The sequence below is a fragment of the Narcine bancroftii genome, chromosome 10 (genome assembly GCF_036971445.1).
Source record: "Narcine bancroftii isolate sNarBan1 chromosome 10, sNarBan1.hap1, whole genome shotgun sequence".
Lineage (NCBI taxonomy): Eukaryota > Metazoa > Chordata > Chondrichthyes > Torpediniformes > Narcinidae > Narcine > Narcine bancroftii.
The window spans coordinates 94,111,276-94,125,484 of record NC_091478.1 but is presented as its reverse complement, the minus strand read 5'-3'; the positions used below and the strand labels follow the sequence as shown (position 1 = coordinate 94,125,484).

Genomic DNA, 14,209 nt, shown 5'->3' with positions numbered 1-14,209 from the left:
GGCCAATAAATTTTGAGCAGAGTCCTGGGGAATGGGGTGGGGAAGCAGAGCTAAATAAAGGTTGAGAATGGCTGGTTTAAAAAGAGGAGGAAAGATTTAAGAAGGAGCTGAGGTGCAACATTTACATTCAGTGCATGGTTTCTCTTTGGAATGATCTGCCAGATCTAAGCAGGCACAATTTTGTCATTCAAATGACACTTGGACAGATGTATGGTTAGACCCTACAAGTCTGTGTTGATGCAGGGACAAAGAAGTAGAGGGATGGGTCATTAAGAATTATCAGCCAGTTAGATGACCCTGAAGAAAATAATGAGATGCTGGAGGAACTCAGCGGGTCAGGCAGTATCCATAGTTAGTTGACCCTGAAGATTATGTTGTAGAAGGATGGGTCAATAAGTTTGCAGATGATATGAAGGTTGGAGGTGCTGTAGATAGTGTTCAAGGCTGTGTCGATTACAATAGGATAAAGGCAGGATGCAAAGTTGAGAAGAAATGTGGCAGATGGAATTCAATCTGGCTAAGTGTGAAATGATGCATTTTGGAAGGTCAAATTTGAAGGCAGAGTACATGGTTATTGGTAGGATACTTAACAGTGTGGAAGAACAGTGGGACTTTGGGATCAAGACCCATAGTCCTCTCACAGGTTGATAGGATAGTTAAGAAGGCCACTGGTATGCTGGGCTTCATTAGTCAGGGGATTGAGTTCAGGAGTTCTGAGGTTATGTTGAAGCTCTATAAATCTCTGGTGGCATCACATTTAAAATATTGTGTTCAGTTCTTGTCGCCTGATTAAATGAAGGATGTGAAAGCTATGGAGAGGGTCCAGAAGAGATTTACTGGGACAATGCCTGGATTGGAAAGTATGTCTAATTAGGCAAGGTTAACAGAGACATACATCTCTTTGGAGTGAAGAAGAATGAGAGGTTAATTAATAAAGTTCTAGATCTCCAATTTTATGAGAGGCATAGATAAGGTAGACAGTCAGAAACTTTTTCCTACGGCGAGAGTAGCAAACTTCAGAGGACATCTGTATAAAGCAAATGGAGGAAAGTTTAGGGGAGACATCAGGGGAAAGTTTTTTTTAATATACTAAGTTATGGGTGCCTGGAATGCATTTCCAGGGATGACAGTGGAGGCTGGGACAATAGGAGCATTTAAGAGACTCTTAGACAGGCACATGGATGGAAGAAAATAGAGGGTTATGAGATCAGGAGGGTTTAGTTTTTTTTGATGGGGATATATGGGTCACACAATAGAGGGCCAAAGGGCCTGAACTGTGTTGTAATGTTCTACGTTCCATTGATTATTTACAACAATCTTTAGAAGGGTCATGTTTATTCCACCTCAGCTTCCTCTTAAACCCCCATCAACACAATTGTTGTTCTTTCGGCTGACATGATTTCCTTCATGTGATGTCAAGAAATAGTTCACAAAACACAGCAAAGACTACAGGGCCAGGTGGCATAAGCCATCTGGTCAAAGACATCTGCTGCAGAACTAGCTGCACCTCTCGCTAAGCTGTTTCCACATAATAATGACATCTGCCTAATGATGTCATTAACTAACCAGGCATATCCTTTTCACGAAAAGAACAAATCCAATTCAATTAATTATTCCTCCCTATACTCAATCAGGAGGAGTGACTGAAAGCATTACCAACAGTACCATAAAAATGGCACATGCACCAAAATCACAAGTTTTCCAAGACCAAGTTTGAGTGGGGCTTCAATGAGATGCAAACCTTTTCTACAGTGTCAGCACTTGATTGTTATGGGAAATGACCAGTGATACCCTGAAATACATTAGTTACAAATCAACTCATCGTGGGAAGCCAGGAAAGAAAATGCTGGGACCCTAGCAGAGATTATTGTATCTTCCCAAGTTGCCTCAAGACTGGAAGATGGTTAATAACGTGCTTTTATTCAAGAACCGCTGCAAGGAAAAGCCAGGGAACCATTGGCTGGTGAGACTGCCATCAGTGGTGGATAAGTTACAAGAGGATTCAAACAGATAAATCATTATTATTTAAAGAACCAGACACATTAGGGATAGTAAACATGGCTTGGTGTTGGAAGTCATGTCTCACAAGTTAATTGCTTTTTTTAAATTAAGGTGACCAACAGGATTAATGAGGGCAGGCCAATGGACATGGTCTATAGGAACTTTAGCAAAACTTTAGACATGTTAGTCTGGTCTGGAATGTGAGATTACATGGAAACCAGGTGAGCTATCCAATTGGTCACAAAATTGGCCAGGTAGATAAGTCAGAATACGATAGTGGAGGGTTGCTTTTGTTTAACTTGGGAGACCTCTGGCATGCTGCTGCATAGAAATGACATGGAATTTAACTCAGAAGCTAAACCAGTACAAGGACTTCCATAGTTAATGGCAGAGCTCTGGGGAGTTAAACAGAGCCCTGGGGGTATAGACAATTCCATGAAAGTGTAGACAGGGAGATGGAGGAGGGGTATGGCATGCTCTCTTTTATCAGACAAGAAACTTAGTGCAAGAGCTGTTTTTTTTTAAATTTTTTTATTTTTCACACCATAAATCACATTAGCCATGATATACACTATTTCTTTTTCACACATATACAGTGACTTTTTTTCCCCCCCCCCCTCCTCCCAAGCCACCCCCCCAGCCCCCCCCTCTCATCCATTTTAGGTATACAATCTAGGTTGCATTAAGCCAGTCAGACAATGTTGTCATTCAACAAAATTACACCAGAAATTCTACTGAGTCCATTCTTTTCTTTCCTTCTCCTTCCATCAACTTAGGTAATGTTTGTCCCCGGTAGGTTTTCGCTATTGTATTTAATGTAAGGCTCCTATACTTGTTCGAATATTTCAATATTATTTCTTAACCTATATGTTATTTTTTCTAATGGAATACATTTATTCATTTAAATTTAGTAGTTTCTTCCTTTTTAATTTGGTTATGTATTCCATTAATATTTAAAGACATATAGTTCAGCGTAGCCCTTTTATATTTTGTTTATCTTCTCTTTCCGTTTTTCCATCATTACCTTTCCTCCTTTTCCATTTCTGTTTTCTTATTTTCAACTCTTTATAAGACAACATTTCTACAACATCCAACATTTTCCTTATTCTCCTATTTCTATCTTATTTATCCCCAATCTCCCCTTCACCTCCTGAGTTGTCCTTTATCCCTTGTCGGACAACCACATCTCCCGTCTCCATTTGGATTTGCGAATCCACTCGCAAGCGTCAACTGATTTTGCAGTGACCGCTATTTCCCCCCACCCCGCCTCCCCCAGAAAAGATTTCACTTTTCATATGTCACAAAGGTCACTCTTTTAATTCCCTCCTTATTCTCTCTATTCCATTACCTTCCCTTATTAATTCTTGTCTATACTATCTATATTTTCCTCTAAGTACAGATACATTCATATATGCTCATTGTCTCTATTCACTCTTATACCTCTTTACCCGCATACATATCAATCGTGATCATTTTTACTCTCATTACCCGTCTTCATCCCTCAGTCTATTTTTGTCTTTACCCACATCCATATCAATCGTGATCATTTTAACTCTCATTACCCGTCTTCCTCCCTCAGTCTACTTTTGTAATTGTTCTGCAAATTTTCGTGCTTCTTCTGGATCCGAGAATAGTCTGTTTTGTTGTCCTGGAATAAATATTTTCAATACCGCTGGATGCTTTAGTATAAATTTATACCCTTTCTTCCATAAAATCACCTTTGCTGTATTGAACTCTTTTCTCTTCTTTAGGAGTTCAAAACTTATATCTGGATAAATGAAGATTTTTTGCCCTTTATACTCCAGTGGTTTGTTGCCCTCTCTTACTTTTTCCATTGTCTTCTCCAGTACCTTTTCTCTTGTAGTATATCTTAGGAATTTTACTACAATAGATCTTGGTTTTTGTTGTGGTTGTGGTTTAGAGGCCAATACTCTATGTGCCCTTTCTATTTCCATTTCTTGCTGTAGTTCTGGACATCCTAGGGTCTTAGGGATCCACTCTTTTATAAACTCCCTCATATTCTTGCCTTCTTCATCTTCCTTAAGGCCCACTATCTTTATGTTATTTCTTCTGTTATGGTTTTCCATTGTATCTATTTTTTGAGCTAGTAGTTCTTGTGTCTCTTTAGTTTTTTTATTAGATTTCTCCAATTTCTTTTTTAAGTCTTCTACCTCCATTTCTGCTGCTACTGCCCGCTCTTCCATCTTGTCCATTTTCTTTCCCATTTCTGTTAAGGTCATCTCCATTTTATTTATTTTCTCTTCTGTGTTGTTTATTCTTTTTCTTAAATCCTTAAATTCCTGTGTTTGCCATTCTTTAAATGACTCCATGTATCCTTTAATAAGAGCAAGTATATCCTTTACCTTGCCTTTCTTTTCTTCTTCTATTTCCCTGTACTCTTCCTCTTCCTCTTCTTCTTCCTCTGGGTTGACCATCTGTTGTTTCTTTGGTGCCCTTTCCTCCTCTTCTTTCTTGTTTCTATTGTCTTCTGTGGTCTCTTCTTGCTGCAGGCGTTCTGCAGCTGTCGTTGCCGGCTGTGGAGATCGACTCCCCAGCTGGTCCCCCCTCCCGTCGGTGTGTTTTTTTTCATTCGCATCGCGCATGCGCGAAGTATCGCGCATGCGCGGTTGCGCACTTTTACTCGGCTCTGCGAGCCATTTTTGTAGTCCATTATTTACCGACCTGAGGGAGCGGGTTTCTCTCTCCGCAGCGGGCCTCTTCGGACAGGTAAGGCCTTCACCTTTTTCCTCCTTTGTCTTCTCTTCCTCTCTTCTTACCGTTGTCTTCGATTTTTCTTTTTTTGTCGCCATCTTCTTTCCACCTTTATACTCACTTTTCTGTAACTTTTATTTCTGTGCCTTTGTGTTTTCCTTTGTTTTTCTGGAGACTTTTCTGGAGAGGGCTGGAGTTCACCGTCCGGCCACTACTCCATCACGTGACTCCCCGTGCAAGAGCTGTTCAAGACATTAGTGAGAATGCACCTGGAAATATTGTGGGCAGTTCTGCACACATTACACGTGCTGTCTCACCAGTTTCCATACTGCAGGAAATATGTGAATAAGATGGAGAAAGTGCAGAGAAGTTTCTGAAATACGCAAGTGGAACTGGAAGGATTGTGTTTCTAGGCTGGGACTGTATTCCCTGGAAGAGGGACAAGAGGGTGACTATATTTCTGCTATAGTGAAGTGGTGATGACAGAAAAGATGAAAGCCAAGTCAAAATGATAACAGGCTGTAATGATCAGTTCTGACATAGACAGAAAGAAAACGCAAAGTTGGAAAATTCAATATAGAGCTCAGAAGGCCCAGATGCTTTTCAAGCTTGTCTTGGGCCTTATTATAATAATGCAGGAGGTAAAATAGAAAAGGAGGTGGATGTGAATTAAAGCGACAGACAGCCAGAACTTCTGGATCTTTCCTATGGATTAAACACGGGTGCTCTGCAAACCATTTACCCAATCTGCATTTCACTTATCGAACATAAAAGAGAGCACATGAAAACACTAGATGGGGAGAAGTCTAAATGAACCACTGCTCTTCTTTGAAAGACTGTTTGGGTCCCTGGATGGTGGAGAGCGGAGAGGTGGATACACAGATATTGCCTCTTGTGCTGCATGGAGAAAGCTATCTGTTCCAGTCAGATGGAGGCCTTCATCACTCCTGCTCCTTGCTAACACCAGGCAAGAAGATGATAAAAGGCAAACAAGAGGGCACATCTATTGAGTTTAAATGGGTGGAACAGAGAAAAGGTATGACCACATTATTGGGATAGTATTATACAGGGTGAGGTTAAAAAGGAAAATGCTGGGCACTTACATAAGGCATAAAGCAAGAGTCAAGGGGATGCAGCCCCCTTTGTAGTGGGTTTGGGGGGCAGTACCCCCCTTCCCAAAATTTGGAAAATTTTTTTTAGACAAAATTACATGTTTCAAGCCATTAAAAAACTAGTCATTTTAAACAAAATCTTTTTTTAAACAGTGAGCACAGTATATCAGTCAGAAACTACCATCTGTACCCAGACTCCAAGCTCCTGCCAGATCACCAGGCAGCATCTACTTGACTAAGCTCAAACCAGAATGTCTGGTTCTCCTGACCCCAAGCAGTATTTGCCCATAACTAGCACCCATCTTGCCAAGCAGTGCCCTTGCCCAACTTGCATCCAATCCCCAAGTAATAACTATTACCTTGCACTCAATCCCCAGGCAGCGCTCCTGCCCAACCTGTCCTCAATCTCCAGGCAGAGTCACTGCCCAACCTGCACCCAATCCCCAGGCAGTAACTATCACCCCTGCATCGGATCTCTAAATAGTGCCATCCCGTCCTGCGCCAGCACCCAGAGACAGTGAATTCTGTAACCCTCACCTTCTCTTCTCTCCCCAACCCTCTGGAATGCATGAGGCTCCTTCCATGGGACAGCCATCACCTCCCTCACCCATGAACCGTCACATCCATTCACAGGCCATCTTCCCAGCACCATAAAGCGGGCTCAGGATTTCCTCCTTACAAACTGTTTCAGTTAAGGCAGTCTCGAAATGCTGCAATTACCTGAACAGAGCTGCTTCTCCTGCTACCTTGGAGGCCGATACCAGGCGACCTCCATGTGTCCACACTCACTGTGCTCACTTGTCCCACATCCAGGCACACGCAACCACACCTACACATGCATGTGTCCAGCCCACCTCTCGTGCGTGCCATTCATGTGTCATTGATCTAAACAACAACGAGGAAGGGAGCAACATCCTCGATTTGATGGCCAGTCACAGCTGTAGTGACAGCAGTGCTAGCGAGAGAAGGGGTGAAAAATGCAGAAATCATTTTAAAAACATGGAAAAAGGATTTTGGAAACACGAAAACTTCAATTGCCCAATTATAGACTGCAGGAATTGGAGGAGCAGATCTGTAGAAAAAGCAAACAGCTGCAGGAAACAAAGTTGTGATAGTAGTTGACTAACTTTCTGCATATTGACATATTGTAAAAGGGCTCAATGGGTTAGAGTTTGTCAAATGTGTTCAGGAAAGTTTTCTGAATCAATATTTTGAGATTTCACTTGGAGAGAGTTCAATACTGGATCTTCTATTGGGGAACACAACAGGAAAGGTGACAAACAGTGCGTGTGTTGAACACTTTGGGTCCAGAGATCATAATGCCATTAGTTTCAAGGTAAATATGGGTTGAGACTGTAAATTGGAGTATGGTCAACTTTGTGGTAATGAGAAAGGATCTAATAAGCATGGATTGGGACAGGTCGTTTTCTGGCAAAGGTGTGCTTGGCAAGTGGGAGGACCTTAAAGGTGACATTTGAGAGTACAGAGTTTGTATGTTCCTCTCAAGATTGAGGGCAAAGTTAACAGGCAGAGGGAATATTGGTTTTTAAGGCATATTGAAGATCAGGATAAGGAGGAAAAAAAAGTGTATAGCAGGCACTTGAGGAGTATAAAAAATGCAAGGAAAAATTTGAGAAGGAAATCAAGGGAGCTAAAAGAAGACATGAGGTTGGTTTGGCAGACAAAGTGAAGGAAAAGCCAAAGGCTTCTACAAGTACATTAAGAGCAAGAGAGTAAGGGACAAAATTGGTCCTTGAAGGGCAGAGTGGTCAGCTATGTATGGAGCCAAAAGAAATCAGGAAGATCTTAAATGGGTTTATGCATCTATATTTACTCAGGGGAATGAGAGAGTTTACAGAAGTGAGGCAAGCAAACAGTGAGGTCATGGAACCCAAATAGATTTATAGAGGAGAAAGTGCTGGGTGTCTTGAAGCAATAAAGATGGATAAATCCCAAGGATCTAATGAGATATTCCCCACTAATGGGGAGCTATTGTTGAATTTGTTGGGACAAGGTCATACCTTGATGAAAGGCTCAGGCCCGAAATGTTGGTCACCCTTCATTTCCTATAGTTGCTGCATTATCTGCCTAGTTTCTCCAACACTTTTGTGCATTGCACTACAATCACAGCATCTGGAAACTTTCCTGTTTTAATTCTACTGAGTATAGGAGTTTGCATGTTAGTGAAATTGTACAAGACATTGGCGAGGTCAGCATTCTGTGCAGTTTTGGTCACCTAACTTTAGGAAAGATATGTTAAAAGACCCATGCCAACTCAGAAAGTGTGAAAGTGTGCAGAGGTTTACTAGGATGTTGTCAAAACTGGAGAAAGTGAGCTAGGGTTAAACTTTATTCCCTCGAGCATCAGAAAGTGAGGGGAAATTTGATAGAGGTATACAAAATTATGAGGGGTATAGACAGAGTAAATGCATGCTGGCTTTTTCCACTGGTTGGTTGAGAAAGGAACCAGAGGCCATAGGTTAAGGGTGAAAAGGAAAATGTTTCAAGGGAATGCTAAGAGTCACTTCTTCACACAGAAAGTGGTGAGAGAGTGGAATGAGTTGCCAGTTGAAGTGGCAAATGAGGGCTCAATTTTGACATTTAAGAAAAATTTGGATAGGTACGTGGATGAGAAGCTATGGACTGGGTGCAGGCCAATGTGACTAGGCAGAAAAATAGTTCAGCACAGTCTAGATGGCACAAAGAATCTATTTTTATGTCGTAGTGTTCGACAGTTCCATGGTTCTAAAAAGCTCTCACTGCCTCTTGCAACCAAGGACAGCAGAACATATCAATTTCTATTGCCAGGTGACTGACCATGTAGCTGAATAACTCAGTAGCAAGAAGAAACATTCTATAGGGGAACCCAGACTTGAGCTACTTGAAAAAAAAACTTAAAACATTAAGTGATCATGTACTCACCCGTACAATTCACATCCACTGGGACTGCTAGAGTAACATGGTCCTAAACTGCTAGTGCAATCCCTGTGGGGACAGCTTGGTGTCAGACAGTCCTCCCCCTTGTGTCATGTGGCTGGCATGAGCAGGAAATATAAGCTATTAATAGGAGTTTGTGTTTGCAGCTGTGAGTGTATACACAGCTATTCTATGGACATCTGCAATCTCACCACCAAACAAGGAGTGAAGTTTTAACCTCCCAACACCTGCAATGCTTGGTAGAAACAATCTTTACAGACTATTTTATGTTACTTAAATCTACAGCAATGTAAAAGTATTATTTAATTACTAATCCACTGGTATGACATCACTCTTAATTAAAATTAGTATGGATATAAACAAATTAGGGAAGATAATATCATCAGACAGCTGATCAATATGGGGAGAGATGGTGGTCATATCAAGAACTTAGTTGGATACACAAGAACGGTTTTATTATAACAATGATTTCAAGTGTTCTGCATTCAGGACACACAAACGGTCAGCTTTCACTGCAGAACAGAGATCAACTTCTCCAACAAAATAAATTTAACCCATCAACTGAAGAGATACTCTTAAATGGTACCAAAATCTAAAGCAGTTGCTTTGATTCTCATCCTTAAGTTAGCCAAGAACATTGTTATTCTTGTCATGGGACTGAAATCACACAATGACCCAGATAAGGTAATACCAACATGGGCGACTTTAGTAAATTCATCACCTGACCATAATTTATAACCTGTTTTGCTCTATCTATTTGAGGTAAATCATGGACAACTACTTTGTGAATTAAATTAGAACTGAATTTTGAATCGGACATCAAAAGGTGGCCACACAATCATTCCTGCTCAAGTGCTCACTTCATGTTCAATCTATTAACTCTAGTTATATTTTCAAGTCCCTCCTAATATTTTTGCACCCATCCCAATAATTGGGATTTTGGATGGGCATGTGCGATACTGGCATGAAACAATAGTCGATATTCTTAAACAATCCAGTTTCTGAAGTCTTCAAGAACCAAATCAGCAGCACTTTTAATACACACAGTCCAAGTTTAAAAAAAAACGACACACAGAAAACAGAAGCAAAATATTAATTCATTGTGGTTTTAAAGATAATAAAGGGGATCGTCTCAGACAACAGTATGATATTGATCAGTTGATAGAGGAATAATGGCAGACAGAATTTAATTGTTCATTGCCATGTGTACTGAGAAACCATGGAAAACTGTTTTGTGTGCCATCCAGGCAAGTCGACCACTCATGTACAACAGATAATGCAAGCTATAAATGTAGAGTGCAGTGTTTGAGAGAAAATGTTTATTAAAATGGTGCAGGGGCTTCTTCATTTTACTAATGAGAGATCTGTTCAAAACCTGGTAACTGTAGGATAGGTATCCTTGAATCTAGAGGCTTGTATTTACAAACTCATGCATCTTCTGGCTGATTTTGGGGAAGGAGGGAGAAGAGCATATCTGAGTTGGCATGGGTCTTTTAACATATTGGCTGCTTTCCTGAGGTTACGAGAAGTGCAGAGAAGTTGATAGAAGAAAGGGTGGTTTGGTGATGGCCTGAGCTGAGTTTGCAACTTTCTGGAATTTCTTGTAGTCTTGTTTGTGATGCATTTTCTACAAATAATTAGATGGCAACTTTAAGAAATGTTGACAACCGAGGGATCTTGGGGCGCACGTCCATGGATCCCTGAGTGGCAACACAGATGGATAAAATGAAAATGACACATGACATGCTTGCCATGGCACAGAATAAAAGAGCAGGGACCTCATGCTACAACTTTGGTCCCATCATATTGCATTCAGTTTTGACGACCACAGCATAGGAGAGGGTGCAAAGAAGATTCACTGGGAAATTGCCTGGTTTAGAGTATTTTGGTTATAAGGAGAGAATGGATAGATGAGGCTGACGGCTGACTTGATAGAGATAGACAAGGAAATAGATGGGATGTCCAATAAAATGGGACACAAGATGAGGTAGATATTTTAGACAGGATGCAAGAGGTTTTTTTTTCACCCAGAGAGTTGCAACCTGGCACACAATGATGGAGTGATGGCAGAGACATGGACCTGCAACATTTAAGTAGCTTTTGTACACACACTCAAACTACCAAGGCATAGACTATGAAAAATGCAGATAAATGGGACTAAAGTACAATGGTCAGCATGAACATTGCAGGCAAAAGGGCTTATTTCTGTATGTAACTCTCATTCTAATTTAATGTTACTTAATCACATGAACCATTTAGAAAAAGCACCAAATTGCATTTATATACTCTGAAATGAAAGTCAACCACTCTCAACTGCACATCATTGGCTTCGTCGTAGAGAGAGATGGGGGCACATGACGGATGACCTATCCAGAATCCACATTTCCTCATTAGACAAAGGTGCAGCAGTGCCTAGATTTCCCAAGGAGGATAAAGGCCCATCTTAACATAATTTTGTATAATTATAATACATTATTAAGAGTATCCTGTCTGGCTGCATCATTGTGTGGGATGGTAACTCCAAAGCATTGGACTGGAAGTCAATACAGAGGATGATTAAAACGGATGAGAAGTTCACTGGGGTCTCCCTTCTTGATAATTTGGAAGAAGGGACAGGGTGTAGTGTGGCCAAGTTTGCAGATAATACTAAATTGAGTAGAAATAAAAATTGTACAGAAGGCTATAGTTAAATTGTACAGAAGTATATAGTTAAATTAGGTGAGTGGGCAAAGGTCTGGCAAATGGAGTACAACACTAGTAAATACGAGGTCATCCACTTTGGTAAGAAAAATAGAACAGCAGATTATTATTTAAATGGTTAAAAACTGCTGCAGTGCAGAAGGACTTGGGAGGGCTTGTACATGAATCGCAAAAAAGTTGGTTTGCAGGTACAGCAGGATATTAAGAAGGCAAATGTTTGGTTGGCCTTCATCACTAGAGGAATTGAATTCAAGAGCAGGGAACTCATGCTGCAACCATACAAGGTACTGGTGAGGCTGCACCTCCATTTCTTGAAGAAGGATATATTGGGCTTGGAGGCAGTCCAGAGGAGATTCACCAGGTTGATCCCAGAGATGAGGGGGTTGACCTACGAGGAGAGAACTAAATCGCCTGGGATTATACTCAAATTCAGAAGAATGAGAGATCTTATAGAAAAGTATAAAATTATGAAATGGATAGATAAGATAGAGGCAGGAAATTTGTATTCACTGGTTGGTGAAACCAGAACTAGGTGACACAGCCTCAAGATTCAGGGGAGTAGATTTAAAACAGAGATGAGGAAAAACTGTTTTCCCCCCAGAGAGTAGTGAATCTGTGGAATTCTCTGCCCAGGGAAGCGATTGAGGCTACTTCATTAAATTTATTTAAAGTTCAGTTAGATAGATTTTTACATAAAAAAGGAATTAAGGGATATGGCGAAAAGGCAATTAGGTGGAGTTGAGTCAATGATCAGATCAGCCATAATCTTATTGAATGGTGGAGCAGGCTCGATGGGCTGGATGGCCTACTCCTGCTCTAATTTCTTATACTCGCTTTTATAGCGCTGGTGTCTGTGGACCCCAAACATTGATTTGAGGAGGCCAGGCTAACAGCCACAAACTAAAAATGGACTCTTATGACTCAGTTAGAAGATGTGTTTGTTAATATGTGGAGTTTAAAGGTCTTATTATAGGGTTTCAGTCACAGTATTCTGTTTTCCTGCTTCCTGAATCATGATGTATATGCATCTGTTCCGCGACTCGGCTGTAACACGGTATGAAATCTTGGACCCCAACTACTGCATTCTATCGAGGTTTTACTGTATATGATGTATACCTCCTTTTTTTGATCTGTCTCTCTTGTCAACAAGCTCCTTTACCTTGCTATTTCTGCTCTTTATCCAATTTGGAACATGTTTGTCCTGGACCTTGTCACACACTTAAATGCCTCCCATTTGGCAGTTATGCTTTTACTCTCTAACATTAGTGTACAGTCAACTATTGTTAACTCCTGCCTAATCTTGTCAAAAGTGGCCTTACCTTATTTCAAGATTTTAGTTTGAAAACCAGTGTATCCTTTTCCATGACTATCTGAAAGCTAATAGATTTGCACACAAGGCAAAGATGTCTAACCAATATTTCAGGCTTGAGCCTTTGTCAAGGTACGAGTACAAAATCTGAAAAAGGAGGAGGTTGGAGCACAGGCCAATAGTCAAGAGGCCATAGGTGGTCATGGATAGGGGAACAGGAGAGAAAAGCTGAGAATTGATCGGAGGAGAGAGTAACTCTGTCAATGCAGAGCTAGAGGAAAGGAGACATATGGAGAAGGAAAGAGAGAGATGGGGTGGGGAAAAGAGTCAACATCAGCCAGAGAAGTCAATATTAATGTTGAAGGGTGCCCAGATGGAATAGGTGGTGCTGTTCCTCTAATTTGTGGGCAGCCTCAGTTTGGCAGTTCAGAGACCATGGACAGAAATATCAGCATGGGAATGGGACTGGGAATTAAATGGGATGCCACTGGGAGAACACCGCTATTACAGCAGACAAAGCAAAAGTGCTCAACGAAGCAATCTCCCAGTCTGCGTTCAGAACTAGCCACAACAGATACAGCAGATGACCCAAGCAGGTTCACATGAAGCTTTGCTTCATTTGGAAGGACTGTTGGGTCCCTGAATGGTGGTGAGGGAGGAGGTGTGGGCTCAAGTGTAACATTTTCTGTGGTCTCAGAGGTAGGTACCAAGAGGGTGATTGGTGGGAAGGGATAAGAAGACAAGGGAGTGACGGAAGGAGTAGTCCATGTGGAAGGCAGAGAGGGGATCGTACATAGACTATAATTAGAATTGTAGTCAATGGTCCCAAAGTATTTCCCCCAACCCAATACATCAGTTACCTGACCAGTTTCATTTTCCAGTACAGGGCATGAACACATATTGCTGGAGAAAGTTCTCCTGGACACACCTACCAATGTTCATCCCAACCAATCCCCAACACTTTGGCATTCCCAGTCAATGTGGAGAAAGTTTAAATCATCAATCTCACTACAAATTTGATCCTCTAGCTCCGATCACTATTTGATGGCCTATAACCCATTAAGGTGACGACTCCTTTTCAGTTCCTAATTTCTACCCATATTGCCTCACATGGTAGTTCTCTGGCAATATCCACTCTAAAGACTACTGTACTGTGATATCTTCTTTAACTAATATCGTCACCCCACCTCTGGCCTATCGATCCAATCACACCTGTAACTAAAGGTCTACAGAACATTGAGTTAATGGTCTTGATCCTTCAGCCATGTACATTTCCACTATGAATACAACATCCCATTTTTCCGTACCTATCCACATCCAAAACTCATCCACTTTCCCCTGCGGGTTTCTTGTGTTAAATTAATCAAAGTTTACCCATCTTACCTTCACACTTCACCTCCACCATCCTGTTTTGCTTCAACTTACTTCTTTGCCTTCA

General features: G+C 41.1%; 1 protein-coding gene across 13 annotated transcripts in view; it reads right to left on the bottom strand.

Moving 5' to 3' along the window:
- cbfa2t3 (CBFA2/RUNX1 partner transcriptional co-repressor 3) overlaps positions 1 to 14,209 on the bottom strand; it is a 108,455-nt gene that overhangs the window by 51,619 nt on the left and 42,627 nt on the right. Inside the window, exon 1 of one of the 13 annotated variants that reach the window (XM_069901941.1) lies at positions 8,748 to 8,815. The exons of the other annotated variants lie outside the window; for them this stretch is intronic. The gene's annotated coding sequence lies outside the window, so the exon portion shown is untranslated. Of the gene's footprint in view, positions 1 to 8,747; positions 8,816 to 14,209 lie in introns of those variants that run through there. 13 annotated transcript variants of the gene reach the window in all.